Below are 24,277 nucleotides of genomic sequence, written 5' to 3'. Positions count from 1 at the left end.
AGCAGGAATCTACAGTGCTTCCTATTACTTGTTTCTGGCATTACACTATAAGACTTTCATTTTCTTCTACGCATTAAAAGTGATTCATCAAGTCCAAGCCGCACTCCAGGAAGGAAACAGGACTTTTGATCGTAAGTGGACACTTGTGATCATCACTGAGCCACACTTGTAATTTACCCTTCCCTCCCCAACAGCAAATATGTTTCCCTCTATACAACTATCTAATAACTATTTTTTTAAATACTGAGCCAGACATGTTAGCCTATACCTGTAATCCCAGCACTCTAGAGGCAGAGGCAGGATGATCGCTGCTAAGTTTAAAGCTAGCCTTACACTACACAGTGAGTTCCAGGTCAGAAAGAGATACAAAGTTCAATGTATTGTAAAAAGTTCCCATATTTTGAAAGAAATCATACAAAGTTCAGTAAATAATTAATGTCTTCCAAAGAATGTACCAAGCCATGATTGTTTTACAAATGATTTAAAAAATAATTATTTCATAAATCAGTATACCAATTATCTACAATCTGTTCTAGATAGTAGATACACTCCCCTTTCATTCTTTGAATCTATCTTACCTTAATACTAAATTCATATACAAATATTGTAAGCAAGAAAAATGAAAGAACAATTCATCAAATATATACATACATGGTTATATTCACGATAAAGAAGTACTTACAAAGAATTGTTGTGTTTGATACTGTAATAGAAGATAAATGATACCGTATATATACTTATTTAAACCTTAGAAGTATATGGCACAATACAGCCTAATACAGCAATGCCCTTCACTTAGTAATAATGTACTACAGTAATGCAGGAGTTGATGGTAGGAGAATCTCTGCCATCTTCTAAGTGTGTGAAATGAAAGCCTCTCCACAAATACAGATTACTAACTCTCAAAACTATATGATCAGCCAATAGATTTCTATGGACATTTACTAAAATCTAACATTTCTTCAAAGTTTAAAACTCTTAAGTTATAAGAAGAGTTCTTTGATTCATTTGTATTTTTTCATGGTATTCTTAAGTTGCTATTTTTGTTGTTGCTTCATTTTAACTAGAATTGGCAGATACAAAGGAAAATATAAAAGCAAAAAGAACAATATAATAATGATGATGATGGCTAACATTTGTATGTTGCTATGTTCCAAATATTATTCTGGATTATATTTATAAAATTGACTCACACAAACTCACATGCAGAGCTGAGTATGTAGGTCCTGGGTAAAGTACCCTTCTAGCTTGAGCAAGGTCTTGTTTTCCATCAACAGATATACAAACAAAAACTGTCTTCTCAGTGTCACAGGCATCCAATGAGATACAGACTACAGTTATCACAAGACAGGAGATTAAACACTTAGATACTGAGAACGTATATATCTATGGAGGGGAATCACCTGGAAAATGGTAGGCACAGGACTGGAAGTCAGCAATCTAGGGTAGAATTCCATGGAATTCATCTTTACCATACACTGCCAAGACTGGAAATTTGCAATAAAATACCTTATATGAAGAAGCAATGAAATGTTACACCCACTATTTGATAAGCCCCCTCTGATAATGGACACTATAAAATAATCCCACACTAGCGCAGAATTGAGTATAATAAACGGTTATTTATTTAGGGGTAGAGTCACAAATCACAGTCCTCTGCACGAATGTGGAACAGGAACAGAATCCAGAAGCCTGGAGAGAGAGCAAGCACATGCCTTACATCGCCATTTATAATATAAGAGGCCAGGTACAAGTGAGCTGATATCTTAAAGGCTACTGGCTGAAGGAGTTCCCACAGCAGCCTCCCCATTTTGTTTAAATAAAAGAGTTCTAAGCCTAATACAACACTATATACAATAAGAAGAAATATCAAGTATAAAAATTAGAATAACAACCAGCATAAAAAATATCAAGGAAGAAACACATGTTAAATGCTTCAATAATCATTCTATCCTAAGGAATCTAAGTCTTGTATTAGAAATATCTTGGCTAAATCATAAGAGGAAAGTAACTATGACTATCTAATCTTCAAACCCATCAAAGGCCTGAGAAGCAAGATAATATTACTTGAGTAGGCAGGAAGTGCAATCAAGCAGCTTCCAAAATGTGCAATAGATGACAGAAACAACTGGCTATCTAGGTAATCACCCAAAATCTCATTTGCAATGATGAAGCAACCAACTTTGGCTAAGGCCTAGAGTAACTGACAGACCATTTTCAGAGGCAAAAAATTTGAAGATCTACTCTGCCTTATGATGGCAAAGTTCATCAGTTGCTTTCTTCAGTGTCTTGCAGAATTTCTGACAGACTCTTTCATGAAGCAGAAACCCCAAAGGATGTCTCACCTTTAGGCAAGTTCAGCAGTCATTTTTCTGTGGGTCCTGCATGTCCAGTTCATACATCATAACATCAAGCAGTCCATAACAAGAGAAGTTTCTAGTCCAAATGGCTAACCAACTCCTTAAGGAGCCTCTTTGATACTTATCTTCCTTTTGAAGTAGATTGGTGCTGACAGGAGCAGATGTGTCTCATTGTCATGAAAAGTCCTAAATTACTTAAATGACATATTCTACAGTTATTTGAAGTGATTGAAGATTACCTATGTATGCAGAATACAATCTCCATGTATCTAAAGAACCTGATTAATCTAACTATAAGTATGACAAACATAGATGACTATAAACCCATAATACTTAATACATATATATCTTAAAGACTAAGACTTCATATTAGAATATTAAATAATCTTTAAACAATTGTGCAGCAAATGATGAAAGTGACCTCAAAATGTATACTATGTATAAGTATCTTGATCAAAAGTAGAACTGTATAGTGTAATATGATGAATATATTCTAAAATTATATCAATATACAAAATGTCTTAAGCAGAGGTAGAAGCATGCATGCATACAATATGACAAAATAACTGCCTAGGTGTACGAATAGTATAAACAGAAATAGGAGCATATTCAATATAATTTGAATTTGTATCAATATACAAGAATCTATACCAATGTAAATAGACTATAAATAATAGCTCACAAGTATTCACTCTATTACTCACTATTATTATTAGTGTGAGTAAGCTTCAGCCAGTTCAGAATATTTGAGTCAGGATTTGACCATAATCCTAATTTTTCTTTAGGTCCCCATAAGATTATAAGCACCCCCAATCAGCAAGAAGTAACCTAGAAAACTAAACCCACTTTCCCAAAAATGGATTATGGGCATTTGTCTTTTTTTAGAGTGTTGGTTACAAGTTGTTATAAATAATGGTCAGGGAAAAAAGCTAAACAAAGAAGATTAGATTCAGAGTTCTTGTTTTGAGAAGAAAAAAAGGAGAAAGGACTGTGGGACAATAGTTTTGTACCATGTAAAGATTTGTCACTTGTATTGGTTTTAATAAAATGCTGGTTTGCCAGAAGCCAGGCAGGAAATATAAGCAGGGTGATCAGAATAGGAGAATTCTGGGAAGAGGAAAGGCTCAGTCTACATTCATCACCAGACTCAGAGGACACAAGATGAGAATGCCTCACTGATATAGGTACCAAGCCACGTGGTTAACACAGACAAGAATTATGGGTTCATGTAAAATGTAAGAGTTAGTTAATAAGCCAGGTATTGGTGGTACAGGCCTTTAATACCAGCACTTGGGAGGCAGAGCAGGTGGATCTCTGTAAGTTTGAGGCCAACCTGGTCTACAAGAGCTAGTCAAAGGACAGGCTCAAAAGCCACAGAGAAGCCCTGTCTCAAAAAAAAATAGTTAATAAGAAGCCTGAGCTAATAGGCCAACAAGATTATAATTAATGGAGACCTTTGTGTGTTTCTTGGGAACTGAACAGCTGCAGGACTGGGCAGGAACCTCTGACAACACTCCTCTTGAAATCTGAATGGTGACTTTTCCACTTCCTTACACTCTCTACCTTTATCGTCATGAACTCTAAGAACCCTCCAAGAACAATAACAGTCTTCCAGTTGGAATTTCCATTTTAAGCCTCTGTTGTGTGCATTCACTGAAACTCATGAAAGCCATTGTCCTCAAAAAACTAAATACAGCAGTCATAAATATGACACTAAATAAAGCAGTCATAAATATACTAAATATAGCAGTCATAAATATGAAGTAACATTTCTGATTGTTTATCCCTGCTACTGTGTCCTCACACACATAGGGATGTCCACAATGAGAAAGTTGGTGCTCTGGGTATACCCAAACAGCATCCTGAGCCAGTTGACTTCCTAACTGTGAGTGCTCACAAGTCCTTTGGTTCATGTACAATGTTCCATTCAAATTCCCATCTTCAGCTGTCCACAGATCTACTTCAGTCTTTTTTTTTCCCTTTTAAAAATGCCCATCTCACCCAGTACTTGACATGACTTTTCAGTTTCTAGAAGGTCAGTCTACCTCATATGGTTTTGCTATCCCTCTCTGATATAGAAAGCACTGGCTCTCTCTCATTCTGTGTGTTTATGTGTGTGTGTGTCTGTATCCTCTCTTCTCTCCTCTCCAAGACAGAGATCCCCTCCATCCTGACCTAGATAACTCTCCTTGCAGGCAGCAGAACATCCCAGAACAAGGTCCTTATTTTTAGCATCTTCTAGAGGAAAGAGTAAAAGTTTCAATTAATGGAAGTGAGGGGTAATGTTCACTTCACAAAATACAAGATGCCATTTGTTTTATGAATAAAGTCATTATTACCCAACTCACCATTTAGTAGAATAGAGAACTCAAATTTTTATGTCAGAAGCAGGTGGCTAGTCCTGCCAAATTTTGTTAAGAAGTAATGTCCCAGCCCAGAACTACACTTGCTAAAGCCTTTTCCTCTAAGTGTAAGCCCAGAAATTGTTCCTGCCAAGAGGATGTGTGCAGAAATGTCATGGTGCCACTTGCAGACCACCATGGGGGAGGTTTTCATTATTGCCTTTTTCTTGTCTTCACCTGCAGGCAGAGCATTCCTCACAAGACTGTGAGGCTCTGGAAATAGCAGAGCCATCTGATGCAAGATCCTCAAACTGTGACTTGGAGGAGAGCCTCTTGACAATCAGGAACATACTATTGTATTTTAAAGGAGCCAAAAATAATCTCTCATGTTGTTATGAATTTTTATAGATTATTACTTCAACAACTGTTAATACTTGTGGCGCTTGTCTTGAAATTTTAATTTTTAGTTTGTTCATGCCTCTTGGCAAAGTAAAGGTGCCTAAAACAGATCTACCACAGAAGATAGAGGGTTGATATAAGTGTGTATACTGGTTAGTTTTTGTCAACTTAAAAGTTTATAATTAATTGCCTGGAAAGACAGAATCTCTTCCATCAGATTGTCCAATGTTCATGTCTGTATTTTCTTTATTGTTAGTTGATGTGCTAGTGCACAGCCAGTGTGAATGTTTCCATCTGTAGGCAGGTGACCCTTGGCTATATAAACAGAAAAAGGTAACTGAAATAAGCTAGAGCAAATCAGTAAACCACATTCTTCCATAGCTTCTGCCTCAGTTCCTGCCTCTAGGTTCCTGCCCTGACTTCCCTGGATATAGAATGATGACATGGAAATATACACCAAGTAGACCCTTTCTTATCCACATTTGTTTTGGCCTTGGTGTTTATAACAGCAACACAAAGCAAATTAGAATAAAGTGCTGAGTAAATATAAAGTTCTAGGTGTTCTAAAATATACTATATCTTCAGAAACTTTTTATTTTAAATGTCCATTCAACTAGAAGGCCATCTGGAATGTGTGAGGCAAACTTATAAAGATGGGAGAATCGAAATAATAGTATCTACTTTGCAAATCTCTGATCTTTTTTTCCTATCCTCCTACCACAACATCTGATCTCTTGCTGCTGCTACTACAAGATTTCGCCTTTGGAAAGTCATGGTGGTTGTTCCCTAAAGAAAATTTTGCTTATTAAAATGTCTGTAATAGCCCAATTAGTTCTATTAACAAACAAATCAACTTGATTAACTCTGTCTCAGAAATGTCTTTATCATTGGACATTTGGTTTCCCCACCAATTTTGAGATCATCCTCTTTTCTCTTCGCCTACAGATTTTGATGAATAAAATGCGCTTGAAGAACACAAAGGTAGAAACACCACAGCGTATTCTAGGAATGAGTTTTTGAACCAGGGGTATATGAAATAACTGAAAAAGGAAGAAAATTCAAAGTTATAACACACTCTCTTACTTAGAGACTTTGACTTTTCTTGTACTGACTCTTGTTAGTCATTTTATGTCTGGTTTCTCACTTTTTCTTGTATTTCTACTGCTTCAAAAACATCCTCCCATACCAACAAGTAAGAAGTCCAACATGCCTTATGTGGGCTAAAGTACTTGTTATATTGCACTTGATTAAATATTCTTGGTATACGTATCAGTTTTTGTTCTCTACTGCTATCTGAAGTGCCTATTCGTCCTCTGTCAAAAGACAACTTTTATTCATATTTTCTAATCCAGGTCAAATGTTACTTCTTGTCCAAAACCAACCTCCAGCTACTCTTCATCTCTATAGTGATGGTTAGTAAGTACCCTTTGTTATCTGCATTTGCAACAGTCTGTGATTATTGTCTGCATAATACTGGCCTGTTTGGGAAAACAATCGGATTACTGTCTGTCTAGAAGTACTGGGAGACTTTGTATTTCTAGTGCTAGCCCCAGCACCTGACACCAAAATAAGGAATATGATATTCTTATTGAGACAAGTCAGTATGTCTCAAAGGCTTTAGCAAAATCACAAGATGAAACACAAAAGCTCAGGAAATGGCAAGGCAAGCAGCTCAGCAAAAATCTCTTGAACAAACAATCCTTCAAGGGGAAAAATTATTAATGACAATTATTTTAAGCTTCTGGAGATTTCCCAGAGTATTTGCAATCATTTTTTTTTTCATCAAACTCTTTAAAAGCTTTAATAAGGACAAATGTGGGGGGGGGACGGAAAACTGAGATATTTTACATAGGTACAGACCCACCCCTGTACCACCCCTCTCCTACCCTACTCAGCATTGTAGAAGAGATATTGTAGGTGGAAATGACAACTAGGGAAACAGATTTCTTCTCCATCAGTTCAGTTCTGCAAAAGACCTATTCAAGTAGAGCAGAAGTCATGCATGTCCCCACTCAACTCCTAAACTGCAGGAAATTTCTCATGGCAAGTTAATGGAGAGCAAGCCCAATCCATCCCACCCTCACTTCCTACTCTATACAATAAGTTCTGTGATGCATGATTAATAAAAACTCAGAGAGAGAAATCGGCATTCAATCTAAAAGCAAAACAGCCAGCCACTGGCTCTTACCTCAATCTCAGTCTAAAAAGGCAATCCTGCCTCTAGGAATCTCAGAATGAGATTGTGTGTTGTGAGCGGTTTCCTCCCATTATATAATCCTCTCTAGGGCTGGGATTAAAGGTGTGCACCACTGTCATTAAAGGCATGCACTGCCCAGTTTCTATGGCAATTTGTGTGGCTACTGGGATTAAAGGTGTGTGTTGTGTGTTAACATCACACATACAGTCTGTAAGGCTGACCAGGGGAGCTGTTTTACTCTCAGATCTTTAGTCAAGCTTTATTTATTAAAATACAATTGAAATGCCACTACAATTCTGCCTGGATATAAGCACAAATTTTGCAAGTCAATAATTAGCAACTGGTTAATAAAACACAAGTTATGTTGATCACAGCGCATTCCCTAAGAAGAGGGGCCTAAGGAAAAGCTATTTTTAAAATCTGAGCAGGGGTTAGTAAAGGACTCATATCATTGGATTAGTAGTCTTTCTCAGCTTAGTTCAAATAAGTCACTAAGCAAAAACATGAACTCTTGTCAAGCAGAGTCAGTATCTAGAGTTTCTACAATATAAATCTAAAACATTTCAGTAAAAAATTATGAGGCATGGTCTTCTCTCCCATCACATGAGGATCACATATTCTGAGCTGATTGAAATATAGGGACCTCTATCTTTGGTGATGGGAATGATATTTCTGGAGCTTCCCCTCCAGGTTAGGGTCCTACACCTGCTTTGATGTCATAACAATTTCTAGAGTACCATAGTCCTGCAAACCTTCCCCAGGTAACACTGCCCGTTCTCACTGTGACCCAAGTTTCTTCAACCTAAGAGCCACCTATATATTCCTATGAGGCTTCACCAAAACTTCTACAGATCTATATCAAGACTCTTCTAGGTTTACCTACCCTGGCTGAGCTAGAGTTACCTCTGATAACTATTCAGACATCATCTATCAAATGTTGAGACTGGACCACAAGCACTATTCAGCTGGTTTATAACCTGAAAAGATGCAGTAACTGAAAACATAGAATCACATATCTACTCAACAAAGGTAGGATAGATATCCATATGAAGAAAAACTACTAGTGACCCAACTCCAGATGTCTGGGAAAAACATGTACAAAAACACAAACAATATGAATAACTAAGACCATGTGTCTCCGCCAAAAATTAGTACTACCATACTAATGTGCCCTAATAAAATAAGGTTAAATGACATAAAAGAACTGACTTCAAAACAATAATTATAAATATGTTCAAGGAACTCAAAGAAGAGATGAATAAATGCTGGAATAAAACACAGAGTTGAATGAAATAAAGAAAACAAGTCAATAGATAAAAATAGAACTCAATAAAGATGTAGAATTTTTGAAGAGTTAAACTGAAAAAAAAACTTGAACTGAAAATTTTAGTACATAAAATTAAAAAGTACTAAATGGGAAGCCTCGTCAAAATAACATGTCAAGTAGAAAAAAAGAAGAATACCAAGAGTTGAAGACAAAGTAAAGGAATGGGATTACCCTGCTGAAACACTGAATCTGAAAAAAGAAATAAAGCCATGAGTGGAACGTGCAGAAACTCTGTGACACTATAAAAAAGATCACTCCTAAAAACCATTGTTCTAGAAGAAGGAAAAAAGTAGGTCAAATACACAGAAAATACTTTCCAAAAATAAGTCACAGAAGAAATTTTTCACCACACCAGTCTGAAGACCAGGTAGGCTCCCCTGTGAACACACCAACTGAGCCAGCCAATAAAACAGGCAACAGCATCAATACCCTTTCTGAAAATCCAGAGAAGCAGAAACTGAGGAACAAACACTCACCTAACAAAGACAAACCCAGAAACCATCAGCTAGACCTATAATGACCACAAACCCAGCCTAGATGCCAGCATAAGAACCGAATCAAAAGCCAGGCGGATTAAAGCACACGCCTTTAATCCCAGCACTTGGGAGGCAGAGGCAGGCAGATCTCTGTGAGTTCAAGACCAGCCTGGTCTACAAGAGCTAGTTCCAGGACAGGCTCCAAAACCACAGAGAAACCCTGTCTCAAAAAAACCAAAAGAGAGAGAGAGAGAGAGAGAGAGAGAGAGAGAGAGAGAGAGAGAGAGAGAGAGAGAGAGAGAACCCAATCAATAACAGTCGGGACAGTATGAGCCCAGCTATCCACTAGAGCCCAGCTATCCCACCACAGGTGGAGAAAATACATTCTATGATAGTCAAATTCATACAATATCTATCTAACTAATCTAGTACAGAAAGTACTAGATTGAAAACTCCAACATGAGGAAGTAACAATACCCATGAAAATACAGAAAATAATCTCACACCAGCAAAACCAAAAGAAAGAATAGCATGCATGCGCACGCACACACACAACAACAACAAAATAATAGGAATCAACAATTACTGGTCCTTGATACTGCTCAATATCAATGCTCTAAATCCCCCAATAAAAGACATAGACTAACAGAATGGATCCGAATACAGGATCCATTCTTCTGCTGCATCCAAGAGACACACTTGAAAGGTTAGAAAAAGATATTCTGAGCAAATGAATCTAAGAAGCAAGCCCATTTTAATATCTAACAAAACAGACTTCAAAAAAAAACTAAACAAAAGAGAGAGGGAAGGACACTTCATACTCATCATTAAAAAGTCCAAGATGGAATTTCAATTCTGATTATCAATGCCCCAAACACAAGTGAACTCACCCTTGTAAAAGAAACTCTATTATAACTTAAATCACACATTGACCCTCACACTGATGGAGACTTCACTACCCCACTCTCACCAAAGGACAGTACATCCAGACAAAACCTAAATAGAGAAACACCAGAGTTAACAGAAATTATAAATCAAATGAACCTAACAGATATTTACAGAACATTTCACCCAAACACACACACACACACACACACACACACACACACACACACACACAAAAAAAATACCTTGTTCTCAGCACCTCCATAGAACCTTCTCTAAAACTGACTACATACTTGGTCACAAAGCAATTCTCCACAGAGACAAGAAAACTGAAATAACCCCCACATCCTATCAGACCAGCACGAATTAAATCTGGAGAGATCTCATACTATGGACTTAACAACATGCCTGAAAGCTCTAGAATAAAAAAGAAGCAAGAGCATCCAAGAGGAGTGGATGACAAAAAAAATTAAACTGGGGGCTGAAATCAATAAAATAGAAACAAAAAGAATAATATAAAGAATCGATGTAACAAAAACAGTTGGTTTTTAAAAAAATAACAAGATAGACAAACCCTAATACAAACTAACTAAAAGACTGAGAGAAACTATCTAAATAAACAAAATCAGAAACAAAAGCAGGGACATAACAACAGATGAGAAATCCAGAGAAGCAGAAAGACATGTGTTAAAAACCTATAATCCTCCAAACTGGAAAATCTAAAAGAAAAAGTGGATAATTTTTTCAATAGACATTACTAATAAAATTAAATGAAGAGCAGATAAGCAGTTTAGATAGGCCTATAACCCCTAAGGAAAGAGAAGTAGTCATTAAAAATCTCCAAACCCTAAAAAGATTCTCATAGCCAAATGGATTACTGAAGAATTCTACCAGACTTTCGAAGAAGACTTAATGCCTATTATTATTATTTCACATAATAGGAACATAAGGAACATTGCCCAACTCATTTTATGAGTTCACAGTTACCCTGATACTCAAACCAGATAAAGATTCAACCAAGAAAGAGAATTACGGCCCAAATTCCTTTATGAACATAGATCCAAAAATATACAACAAAATACTTGCAAACAAAATCCAAAAATACATCAAAAAAATCATCTACCATGATCAAGTAAGTTTCACCCCAAAGATGCAGGGATGGTTCAAAATAATAAAATCAATAAACAAACTGAAAGAAAAAAACACATGATCATCTTAATAGATGCAGAAAAGACCTTTGACATAAGTTCTGGAGAGAGGGATAGAAGAGACATATCTAAACATAATAAAGGCAATTTTCAGAGAGCTTATAGCCAACATGAAATTAAATAGGGAAAAAAATCAAAGCAATTCCACTAAAATCAGGAATAAGAAAAGGCTGTCCACTCTCTATATATCCATTCAATATAGTATGCGAAATTTTAGCTAGAGAAAAAAGACAACTGAAGGATATCAAGGAGATATAAATTGAAAAGGAAGAAATAAAAGTATTGTTATTTGCAGATGATATGATTATATACATATGTGACCCTAAAATTCCACCAGGGAACTGCTACAGCTGATAAACACTTTCAACAAAGTGTCTGGATACAAGATTAACTCAAAAAACTAGTAACTCTCATATATACAGATGGCAAATGGACTGCGAAAGAATTCAGGGAAACAACACCTTTTACAATAACCTCAAGTAATATTAAGTATCTTGTGATAACTCTAACAAAGCAAATAAAAGACATGCATAACAAAAACTTCAAATCCTTGAAGAAAGAAATTGAAGAAGCTATCAGGAGATGTAAAGATCTCCCATGCTCATGGATTGATAGGATTACATAGTAAAAATGGGCATCCTACCAAAAGCAATCTGAGATTTAATGCCATTTCCATCAAAATTACAAAGCAATTTTTCACAGAACATGAAAGGATAATTCTCAACCTCATATGAAAAACAAAAATCCCAGGATAGTAAAAAAAATAGTGAAAAATAAAAGAACTGCTGGAGGTATAAACATCTTGATTTCAGGTACTACTACAAAGCTATAGTAATTAAGAACAGCATGGTACTGCCATAAAAACATCTAGGTTGGCCGATGGAATCAAATTGAAAACCAAGACATAAATCCACACCCCTATTGACACCTGAGTTTTTTTATAAGTAAGCCAGAAATACAAACTAGAAGAAAGAAATTATCTTAAACAAATTGTGCTGCTCAAACTGGAGATCTGCATGTAGAAGAATGTAAATAGATCTGTACTTATCGCCCTTTACAAAACTCAAATCCAACTAGATCAAAGAGCTCAACATAAAATCAGATACATTGAATCTGATAGATGAGAGAGTGTGGAATAACCTTGGATGAATTGACACAGGAGACAACTTCCTGCACAGAAGGCCAGTAGTTCAGGCACTAAGATCAATGATTAATAAATGGGATCTCATGAAACTGAAAAGCTTCTGTAAGATAAAGGACACCCTCAATAGAATAAAACAGCAGCCTATATAATGGGAATATTTATATACACTCTACACCCAATAGAAGATTAATATCCAAAATGTATAGGAACTCAAGAAATCAGGTATCAAAAAGCAAATAATCCAATTTTAAAATGGGGTACAGTCTAAACAGAGAATTATCAGAAGAATCTTTAAAAAAAAAAACACTTAAAGAAATGCTCAACATCCTTAGCCATCAGGGAAATACAAATCAAAACTACTTTGAGATTCCATCTTACACCTTACAGTTAGAATAACTAAGATCAATAACACAGTGACAACTCATGTTAGCAAGGATGTAGAGCAAGGGGAATACTCCTTCATTGCTGGTGGGAGTAAAAACTTGTACAACTACTATGGAAATCAATATGGAATTGATCTACCTCAAGATCCAGCTATACCATTTTCAGCATGTACCCAAAAGACACTCAGATACTTGTACAACAAAGATACTTGCTCAACAATGTTCATAGTGGCTTTATTCGTATTAGCCAGAAACTGAAAATGACATAGATGTCCTTCAACAGAAGAATAGATAAAGAAAATGTGGAACATTTACACAATGGAGTATTACTCAGCTGTGGAAAAAATTACATAATAAAATTTTCAGCCAAGTGTATGGAACTAAAAAAAAATCATCCTGATCCAGAAAGACAAATATGGTATATATTCATTCATAAGTGGATATTAGCTTTTAAGTAAATGATAACCAAGTTACAGCTCACAGACTCAGAGAGGTTAGGTAAAGAGGAAGGCTATAGAGGAGAATCTGTGGATCTCCTTGGGAAGGGGAAATAGAATAGATTTTACAGGAGTCCTGGGGGTAGGTGAGGACAGAAGCAGGAAGGATCAGATGAGGAACAAGATGGGATGAAGGGAAAGAGCACAGGGAGAACTGGCTGGAACTTGGGGATGGTCATTTGGGAAAATAATGTGGAAACCTAGTGCAGTAGAAACTTCCTGGAGTCAGGTGGGGTGATCCTAGTGGCTACTTTTAGTAATAGGAGATACAAAGACTGAACTGGCTATCATTTGTAGCCAGGCAAGGCCCACAGTGGTAGGAATGGGTTGCATTTGGTTGAGCTGTTGGCTGAGAGGGTTCCATGGGGATCCTCAAACAAAACAAGTTGATCCTACGACAGAGAGTTGCTCTCCACAAACTAACAAAAGGGCCCTATTGCCAAGGACAACATCCACGCAGTTCACTGACCATGGAAAGGTCAAGTTGGTGCCTGCCTGGAGCCTTCAGCCCTGTGTTCTAGACTCTGCTATGGGAGGGTACTCTGCTGGCTGCTGAAATCGAAATGTGGACACTCCCACAAAACCTTTGACCTACAATCTAGCCTGCCTTCAAAGTGTGCTGGGGCAATGACAACACAGAATTTGTGGAAGTGGCCCAGCCAATATCTGATTTAACTTGACGCCCACTTCCTTGGAGGGAGCCTATGGCTGACACTGCTTGGATAGCCATATACTAGAGATTGGATAGGCCAGTGACCTATAGAACCAAACATGACTGGTTTTTTAAAAATTAATGAAATTATGTCTAATGATATTATGTTATACTCATAGATCAGCGTATTATCCAGTAGCCATCAGAGAAGTTTTGGCAGCAATGGGAGTAAATGCAAAGAGCCACAGCCAGACATTATGCAGAAAGAGAGTCTAAATTGGAGGTTTCTACTGGGTTCCTCTCCTTGGAGTTCAGGAAATCCCACAGAAGAGTGGGCAGAAAGATTGTAGGAGTCAGGGGGGCCAGAAGAATACAGTCCACTGAATCAACTAGGCAGGGTGCATTTGGGTTCACAGAGATGGAAGTGCAAGCTCCAGGGCTGGCAGGAGTCTGTACCAGGTCCTCCGCATGTAATTGTGGCTGTTTCCTTGGTGCCTTTGTGGGACTCCTAACTGTGGGAGTGGGTTTCTCTTTGACTCTTTTGCCTGTTCTTGGAACTCTTTTCCTCCTTCAGGTTGCTGTGTCCAGCCTTACTGTGAGAGCTTTTGCCTTGTCTTACTGTATCTTGTTTTGTCATATTTGGCTGTCATCTCTTAGAGGCTTGCTCTTTTCTGAAGGGACACAGAGGCATGGATCTAGAGGAGAGAAGAGGTGGGGGGGCAGCTGGGAGAAGTGGAGAGAGGGGAAAATGTGGTCAGGATGTATTGTATGGGAGAGCAATCTATTTTCAATTTTTAAAAAAAAAAAATTTAAAAAAATGTTCTAGAAGCAAAGGAAAGAGGTTTCTATCAAGGGGCAAGAAGCATACAGAGTACCATAGACAGGAACAAAAAATAAACTGCTCACATCATGTAATAATCAAAATGTTAAATTACAGAACAAGAAAAGGATATTGAAAGCTGCAAGAAAGAGAGAAAGAGAAAAAGAGACCTACCCAGGTCATATGATGGGACCCAAGCCCCATCAGATTAATACTTGGCTTTCAACTGAGACTTTAAAAGCCAAAAGGAATTAGATCTATGTTATACAAGTCCTGAAAGACCACAGATACCAGACCATACTAAACCAAGCCAAAACTATCATCTTTTGCCAATAACTCAATATTAATGGACTCAATTTCCTATTAAAGAGAGAGAGACTAAGTGGATTAGAAGGATTAGAAAACAAGAACCATATTTTTTTTTGCTTCCTCCAAGAATTACACCACCATTAACAATAGATACCACTTTATAGTAAAAGGATTGAAAAATGTATTCCAAGCAAATGGAATTAAGAAGCCATATCTATACTAAAATTTGCCAAAATAAAATTCAAACCGACATAGTAAGAAGAAATAAAGAGGGACACTTCATAATTATGAAAGGAAAACTCCACCAAGAGGATATTAGAATTTTAAACACATAGTCATTAAACATAGATGCACTCAATTTCATAAAACAAATACCATTAAAATCTAAAACCACCAATTAATCCCAACACAGTGACGGTGAGTGTCTTAATACGCTGCTCTCACCAATAGACAGGCCAATAAGGCAAAAAACTAAGCAGAAAATCATTGAAGTTAAATGATATCATAAAGCAGATGGACCTAACAGTTATCTCCAGAGCACTCCACCAAACATTGAAAAATACACTTTCTTTTTAGCATCCTATGGAAATTTTTTCAAAACTGAACACATATTAGGACACAAAGCAAGTCTCAACAAATACAGAAACACTGACATCATATCCTGCATTTTATCTGAGTACAGAGGAATAAAACTAAATGTCAATAGCAATAAAAACTAAAGAAAGCCACAGACTCATGGAAACTAAATAACACACTGCTGAATAATAATTAGTTCAAGGAAGAAATAAAAAAGGAAGTTCTGAAATTTATAGAATGTAAAGAAAATGAAGAGAGAAGTGGGGGGGGGGACCAAAATTGGTGGAACACAATGAAGGAAAGTTTATAACCCTAGATGCCTAGATTTAAGAAAAATAGGAATTGCAAATTAATAGCTTAATGACATACCTGAAGGACTTGGAAAAATAGGAACAAACAGTACACAAAAAAAGGAGATAGAAATATGTAAGAAAAACCAGGGATAAAATCAACAATGACAGAAAAGCAGGCACACAAAAATCACTGAAAAGTACAGTTGTTTCTTTGAGAAGATTAACAAAATTGACAAACTTACCTCCATTAACAAAAAGAGAAAAGTAAGCCTGAATTAATAAGATTAGAGAAAAATAATAAGACATTGTAACAGAGGAAATTGAGAAAATCAGCTATAAAAACCTATATTCCACTACTGGAAAAAATCTTAAAGAAATGGACAAATATCCTAATACATTAGATATAACAAAGCTAAATCAGATAAAATAAGTAATTTAAGAGAAAAATGTAGAGATCAATAAAAATAATAAAGAAAGCAAAAATAAATAAATAAATAATTTAAATAGAACCATAGCAAGCAGTGAAATAGAAATTTCCCAACATAAAAAACTTATGAACAGGTGGATTCAACACAGAATTATGTCAGACCTTCAAAAAGGAACTAACCTCTTCAAATAAGTGAATAAAATAGAAAAGAAGGGAAAACATACACATTATTTTATAAAAGAAGTATTGCTAAAACCAGATAAAACTCACCAAAAAGTTAGTCTCACTAATGAACATAGATGCAAAAATTCTCAACAGAAAACCTGCAAACCAAGTTAAGATCTCATCAAAATATCATCTGTCATGTTCAAATTGGCTTCATACCAGAAAAACAAGGAGAGTTTAATATATGTAAATCAAAAAATGTAATCTACCACATAAACACATTGAAGAGAAGAAGCCACACCATCATCTTATTAAGAGTAGAAAAGGCCATCAAAAAAAATCCAACATCCCTTCATTCTTGCTCTACACATGATAACCAGGAAATAGAAACTACTTAGATGCCCATCAACCAATGAATGGATGATGGAAATGTACATGTACAGTATGGAAAAATCCAAAAGTCATCTAATGATACAGCAGATATATCCACCTCAACATAATAAGGAAAATATATAGTAAGCAAGGATTATCCTAAATGGAGAAAAAGAAGGCATTTCAACCAAATTAAGGAACAAGTCAAGTTGTTCTCTCTCCATTCCTGTTTAGTGTTTGAAGTCTTAGCTAGGGCAATAACGCAAGTGAGGGAGATGAAGGAAATATAAATAGGAAAAGAAGACAAAGTACCTTAATTTGTAGATGATCTGATTCTATACTCAAAAGACCCTAAAAACTTTAGAAGGAAACTTCTAAAGCTGATAAACACATACAAATAGGTTACAAAATTAACTCACAAAGAAAATCTTGGGGGAAGATCCAGAAATACTGTAAGCACCAGAGGACCAGGACATCTGCTGTGAGACGTTGCCTTCTATATATGATAGGGACGCCACACTCACTAAATCTGAACATTATGGTTGCACATGCACAACGACATTAGTTGACATGCCCAACATGAATTTGACAAATTTCAAAAGCCCCCCCCCCCCAGGTGAGCAACCACTTTGAGGTCTTCCTGCTCTGTCCTTATACTCCAATACTATGTTCCAATAAAGACTATTGGTGAATTGTAAAAAAAATTAATAATCTTCCTATATATACATACATAAAAAGGAAAAAATCAGAAAAACAATCCAGTTTGCAACAGCTTCAAAAAACTAAAATGCATAGGAATAAGTCTAACCAAGTAAAATAATTGTACAACAACAACTTTAGGATATGAAATGGAGAAGTTTAGTAAGATGCTAGAAGATGAAAAGAGCTCCCATGTTCTGGATTGGTAAGACTCAGATAATGAATATGGTCAGTCTTCCAAAAGCAATCCAAAAATTCAATGCAATCTTTCATAAACCCCTGAGGTAATTATTAACGGAAACTGAAAAATAAATCTTAAATTTCATATGGAAACCCAGAAGACCCAGAATAGCTAAGACAATCCTGAACAATAAGAATACTACTAGAGATCACACCATCCCTAATTTCAAGTAATATTGCAGAGACAACTAATAAAACCAGCATAATATTGGCATAAAAATGTATCTATTGGTCAAGAATAGAGGATACACATGTATGATCACATTCATACAGCCATTTGATTTTTTTTCTTTTTTGAAACAGGGCTTCTCTGTGCCTTTGGAAGCCATCTGATTTTTTTTTACAAAGAGGTCAACAATTAAAGAATCTTCAACAACTGATCAAACTTGGTAGCTATTCATAGAATAGAACTAGATCCTTATTTATCATTCTACATAAAACTCAACTATAAATAGATCAAGGATTTAAACATAAGACCCAACTCCCTGAATCTGTTAGAGGAAAAGTAGGGAATACACTTCAACTCATAAATACATGAAGGGGCTTTCTAAACAGGATTCCATCAGCATAGGCATTAAGATCAAGAAATGAAAAATGGGGACTCTTATGACTATAAAGCTTTTGTACAGAAAAGAATGCCATCATTAGAGTGAAGAGGCAGCCTTAATAATGGGGAAATTTTTACCAGCTATACATCTGACAGAAGGTTAGTGTCTAGGATACATAAGGAATTGGAATAAAACTAAACATCAAGAAAACAAACAACTCAATTTAAAATTGGGGCATGGAAATAAACAGAGCTCTCAGCAGATGAAACACAAATGACAGAGAGGGTTTTTTTTTTAATGTTCAACATTATTAGCCATCAGAGAAATGCAAATTGAAACTACTTTACGATTTCATATTACCCTAGTCTGAATGGTTGAAATTAAATAAAATGACAGCAAATGCTGGGGTGGATGTGGGGTAAAGCAAACACTTAGTCACAGCTAGTGGAAGTGCAAACTGGTATAGCCTCTATGGAAATCACTGTGGAGGGTCCTCAAAGTTTAAAACTAGATCTATCATACAATCTAGCTATACTAAATTTTGGACTTTGATCCAATTGATTTGGGTATCCTATTATTGAGATACTTGCTGATCCATGTTCATTCTTGCTCTACACATGATAACCAGGAAACAGAAACCACTTAGATGCCCATTAACCAATGAATGGATGTTGGAAATGAACATGTACAGTATGGAATATTATTCATCCATTAAGAAAAGGAACTTTGCATGTAAGTGGATTGCTGGAAAAAATCATTTTGATTGTGGTAACTCAGACCCAGAAAGACAAACACATGTTTTTTCTCATGTGTAGACACTAGGTTTGATTCCTTAGATATGCTTATTTATGTTGAAGTGCCCATCGAAGATAGGAAATTAATAAAGATCATGGGGATGTGATTTAAGGGTGGAAAGATACAATACAGGTCATTTGAAGGGATACTGAAGAATAACAGAAGGAGAAAGATTCTGTGAGATAAAGAATGGGGATACAGGTTAGAAGGAGAAGTATGAGGTGGTGGTCACTAACACCAAAGACCTTTGGAAGCACTGTGTGAAAACCTATTAGTGTAGAAGATTCCTAAAATGAATACACACTAGAATTACCATATAACAGAGGGAGATGGCAGGAAGAATGTTTTACCTGTATATCATAGGTTATCAAATAGAGAGTATAGTACCAGGAATAGGTTGCCTCTTTTTTGAGTTGTCAGCAGAAACCTATATACTCCCAAACACTATAAACTATTGTCATTGCACTTGGTTACCCTCCAGAACGTGATGGTAAGACTTCATGGCTGAAGACACCGCGTACTTAAGCCAGAACATAGAGAAATCAGGCTGATAAAAAACAAATCTTCAACCCTACTGGCTAGTTTTCAGAGTGTTAAAAGTTGTTATACAGGATACATGAAAAGAAATGTAATCATCAGCCCTACACATCCATGAACCAATATGAGGTACAACAATGGCCAGTCAGGCCTCCTAATAACCCCGAACTTCTAATAGTCTATTTCACTAAGATTGCATCAAGGGGTTCCATTGATAAAAATTAGTCCTCTCTTGATCCAATGCCCTTTCAATAGCATCATCAGTAGAACACCAAAACTTCAACACACGAACCATTTGGAATGATACTTTATATCCAAATCATAATTTAATAGTGAGTGACATAAATAGTCAGCAACTTGTATTTTGGGTAAAAATAAAATAAATATTTCTACTAAAGAAAGACACCTATCTTTGAAATAGAAATAATTACACAAGGATGAAATATCAAAGATACTCTCAAAGTACTATAGAAGAAAAGATGGAGTGACCAGTCTTGCCTGGGTGAGGTAGAGAATAGACAAGGAGAAAGTAATTGATGCTGTTGCTGCTGCTACTGCTGCTGCTGCTGTTGTTGCTGATACTACTAGTGATGATGATGATGATGATGATGATGGTGGTGGTGGTGGTGGTGGTGATAATGTTGATAATGGTGCTGATAATAAAAATGATAATTATGGTGTTGGCAATGATAAATAAAAAAGAGGAGATGAAGGAAGAAAGAAGAGTAATGGGAAACAAAAGAGAAGAAAGAAGAAAAAGGAAGAGGAGGAAAGGAAGATAGTCCTACCGTTATCATCACCTCTGGAGCTGAACCACTTCAAATATGTTTCCCATCACTTTCTACTCTAGTAGCTCCTATTCAGTCTCATAGACTAATCATCATTTCTCAGCGATTCTAGAAACTTTTTTTGCATTGTCTTATTATCATTTTCATTTAAATATGGAAAGATGTGTAGGGGTATGAGTACATACACCATTGAAATATGAAATATATTTCTTATTGTGGATTTTTGACAAAACGGTGTTACAAAACCCTATTAGAGAGCAATAAATATTTGACTTTGGTAAATCAGAGATTTCTTTGAAAACCTGATTCTGAAATTGGAAAATATTCACATGGTACCTGAAATTGCAGTATTTACTGTTTGGTTTCAGAAAATTTTCAAATAGTAAAAATTGGTTCCAAAATCCACTAGGAGCTTAATGTTCAGAGTTACCTATAAAGGTACATTAGATATCGATCCTCACCAAGACATTGACATCTAAAATCTATGGCCCATTCTGCTGAGTAAGAGAATCCAGGAGATGCCTTGTTCCTATGACCTTTAACCTCTAATAGCTGATTGGCAGGAAATAAAAACACATGTGGCCAAAAAGTATGTCTCAGCATTCTTTAGTGAGCGTAAAAACATGAAGGAAAGTCCAAGGTCCTCCCCCCTCCGTCCATGTCTAGGAAGGTGAACATCCAAACTGGCTAGGCTCCCACCAAGCCGGAACATGAAGTAGGATCAAAACCCCGTGCCATTGTCCTTGGCTTCTCATCAGCCCTCATTGTTTGCCATGATCAGAGAGTCCGGTTTTATCCCATGATTTTTCAGTCACAGTCCAGCTGGCCTTGGTGAGCTCCCAATAGATCAGCCCCACTGTCTCAGTGGGTGGGTGCACCCCTCGTGGTCCTGACTTCCTTGCTTGTGTTCTCCCTCCATCTGCTCCTCATTGGGACCTTGGGAGCTCAGTCCAGTGCTCAAGTGTGGGTCTCTGTCTCTATCTCCATCCATCACCAGATGAAGGTTCTTCTTATTTAGCTTCTTTAGGTTCACCAGGTACACACTCCGTGACCTTTATTTATGGCTAGAAACCCTGACTGCTCTTTGGACTGGAGAGGAAGGGGGAGAAGGGTGGGAGGAGGGGGAGGGAAATGGGAGGCTGGGAGGAGGCAGAAACTTTTTTTTTCCTTTTCTCAATAAAAAAAAATGTTCAAGCTCATGTAAAAAAAAATAAAATAAAGTAGCTGAAAGACACTTAAGGAAATGTTCACCATCCTTAGTCATTAGAGAAATGCATATCAAAACAACTCTGAGATTCCAACTGTAAGAAAGCCAAGATAAAAACACTGATGACAACTTATGCTGCAGAGGTTGTGGGGAAAAGGGAACACTTCTGCATAGCTGGTGGGAATACAAGCTGGTACAGCCCCTTTGGATGTCAGTTTGGCGATTTCTCAGAAAATTAAGAAACAAGCTTCCTTAAGACCCAGTAATAACACTTTTGGGTATATATACAAAGGATGCTCAATCATGCCACAAGGACATGTGCTCAGCAATGTTCATAGCAGCATTGTTTGTCATAGCCAGAACCTGGAAACAACCTAAATGCTCCTTGACTGAAGAATGGATAAGGAAAACATGGTGCATTTACATAATGGAGTACTAAACAGCAGAAAAAAATAATGACATCTTACATTTTTCAGGAAAACGGATGGAGCTAGAAAACATCACTTTAATTGAGGTAGTAACCCAGACACAGAAAATTATCACATTACTCACTCATAGGTGGTTTTTAAACATAAAACAAAGAAAACCAGCCTACAGACCACAATCCTAGAGAACTTAGACAACAATGAGGAGACTAAGAGAAACTTAGATCTAATCTACATGGGAAGTAGAAAAAAACAAGATCTCCTGAGTAAATTGGGAGCATGGGAACCTTGGGGTAGGGTTGAAGGGGGGAGGGGAGAGGCAGGGAGGGGAACCGAGAAAAATGTAGAGCTCAATAAAAGTCAATAAAAAAAGTTTCATGATGTCATTTTGTTTCTAGCAACTGAGTAGTAATCCATTGTGAAAATGTACAACATTCTCTTTATCTGTTCATTAGTTGAGGAATACCTATGTTGTTTCCAATTTCTGTCTATTATGAATAAAGCCACAGTGAACATAGTTGAGCAGATATCTTTGTGGCATTTTGGGGTATATTCTCAAGAACAGTATAATTAAGTCTTGAGGTAGATTAACTCCAAATTTTCTGATTTGATTTTCAATAGTTTGTATTTCTTTCTTTCAGTATGTCTAGTCTTACTTGGTATGTATATGAATTTAAGTAATTCATTCCATACTTGATATTAAACAATTTAGGAAAAAAAATGAAGGAAAAAGGAAAAAGAGTTGACATGAACTGATATATCCCCCAAACCATGTAAGTGACTATCACAATATATCTTCTATCTCACACTGGACAAACCCAAAATTGTCTTAATCACATACATAATGACCTACTTGAGAAAAAAATAAGATAAAGACATATAAGGACATTTTAGAAAATGTCTGTTCAGAAAAGAATACATGATGAAAACAAACTTCCAACCTCCCTTTCCCACCCCATTCCCAGCTATCCACCCAGAGGAAACAGAAGGACATTTAGGATATTTGAGTCACTGAAAATTATGGTTGACATTTACAGTAGAGCACTCAAAGCTATTTGCACACAATTAGCCACTACTGACCCGAACATTTACCATGATTCCCCCATGGAATGCAATCACTCCCTAAAGCTTTCAACAGCAAAGACAAGAACACCTAGGACGCAGGTGCCATTTCCTGATAGAAGCACTCTTCATTGTAGCAGCATCAAGACTACAAGAAAAACGTGGTTTTTAAAAGATCAGTTTCCTCTGACATTAGTAAAGTGTCCTCCACCTAAGTACACACTACCTGAGTGGTCATCTAGAATGAGTTCCTGGAAACAAGAGCCTTTCTTTGCTGATAGTCTTTATTTTTCAACCATCAAATGGTAAGGAACACTTTTTGAAATGCCCATTAAGGGTCAAATAATGGAACGGAGAGGCTCAGATTGTTCCTGGGATTCCTTAACTGAAGTTCTTCCTGCCATCATCACCACAAGGCCAGCACCACTCAAAGGCCAAAGTCAAGTGCTGAAAGGCCAGGTGAAATGAGAGTCAGGAGAACTTTCAATTGCAATGCTCACCCCTAAGGATACGTCATCAAAGCACTTCTCAAGAGCTGCTGTGTGGTGGTAATGAGCAGCAGAGTAGAAATCCTAGCTTCTGCCCTCTTTGGGGAGCTCCAGCATAACAGCCTAAGTGCTTCAGCCAATTTACAACAAAGCTCTCTATTTTGTCCTCTTGTTAGATAAAACCTGTTTGTGAGCAGGAAAAACATTGCCCCAGACTAAAGGTCCCCTGATGAAATGAGTCAATTTATTAAGAAATCCTTCTGTCCACAGCTCCGTATGTGGTATCATTGGCCTCTGTGTATCTGAGTCAGTAAACAATAGGGATCTACAGCTGAGTGATGATCATGTAGGCCTTAAATAGGAGGCTTCTTTTATATTTAATTCATCTATTTGGGCTTACACTAGCCAATAATGTCATAACTGTACAAGACAAGAACTATGGAAAGATGGAGGGATAAACACAAATGTTGCAATCCTCAAAATTATGATGGTGATAGTTGTTGATATATGAAATATAAACTAAGCCTATGAACTTATATAGAATGGACAGATATTATTTACTTCAAGGGTAATATAATATACGAGAGCTTCATGATAGGATGACACAGAAATGGATTGTTACAGCACAGAAATATTAATGAAGCATAGCTATCATG

The 24,277-nt window shown here is 36.6% G+C and overlaps 1 long non-coding RNA gene across 2 annotated transcripts in view; it reads right to left on the bottom strand.

Annotated features, from left to right (window-relative positions):
* Positions 1-1,630: 1,630 nt before the first annotated feature.
* Positions 1,631-24,277, bottom strand: part of LOC126502180 (uncharacterized) — a 46,980-nt gene continuing 24,333 nt past the window's right edge. Inside the window, exons 3-4 of one of the 2 annotated variants that reach the window (XR_007591854.1) lie at positions 2,346-2,546; positions 1,631-1,692 (exon numbers count right to left, since the gene is read on the bottom strand). This is a non-coding gene — a long non-coding RNA (uncharacterized lncRNA). Of the gene's footprint in view, positions 2,547-24,277 lie in introns of both variants that reach the window. The other variant, XR_007591853.1, reaches the window with a different exon arrangement.

This window comes from Alexandromys fortis, unplaced genomic scaffold (genome assembly GCF_014885135.2).
Source record: "Alexandromys fortis isolate MF-2015 unplaced genomic scaffold, M_Fortis_MF-2015_v1.1 scaffold_51, whole genome shotgun sequence".
Lineage (NCBI taxonomy): Eukaryota > Metazoa > Chordata > Mammalia > Rodentia > Cricetidae > Alexandromys > Alexandromys fortis.
The sequence above is the reverse complement of the archived record's forward strand: the minus strand, read 5'-3'. Positions and strand labels throughout refer to the sequence as shown.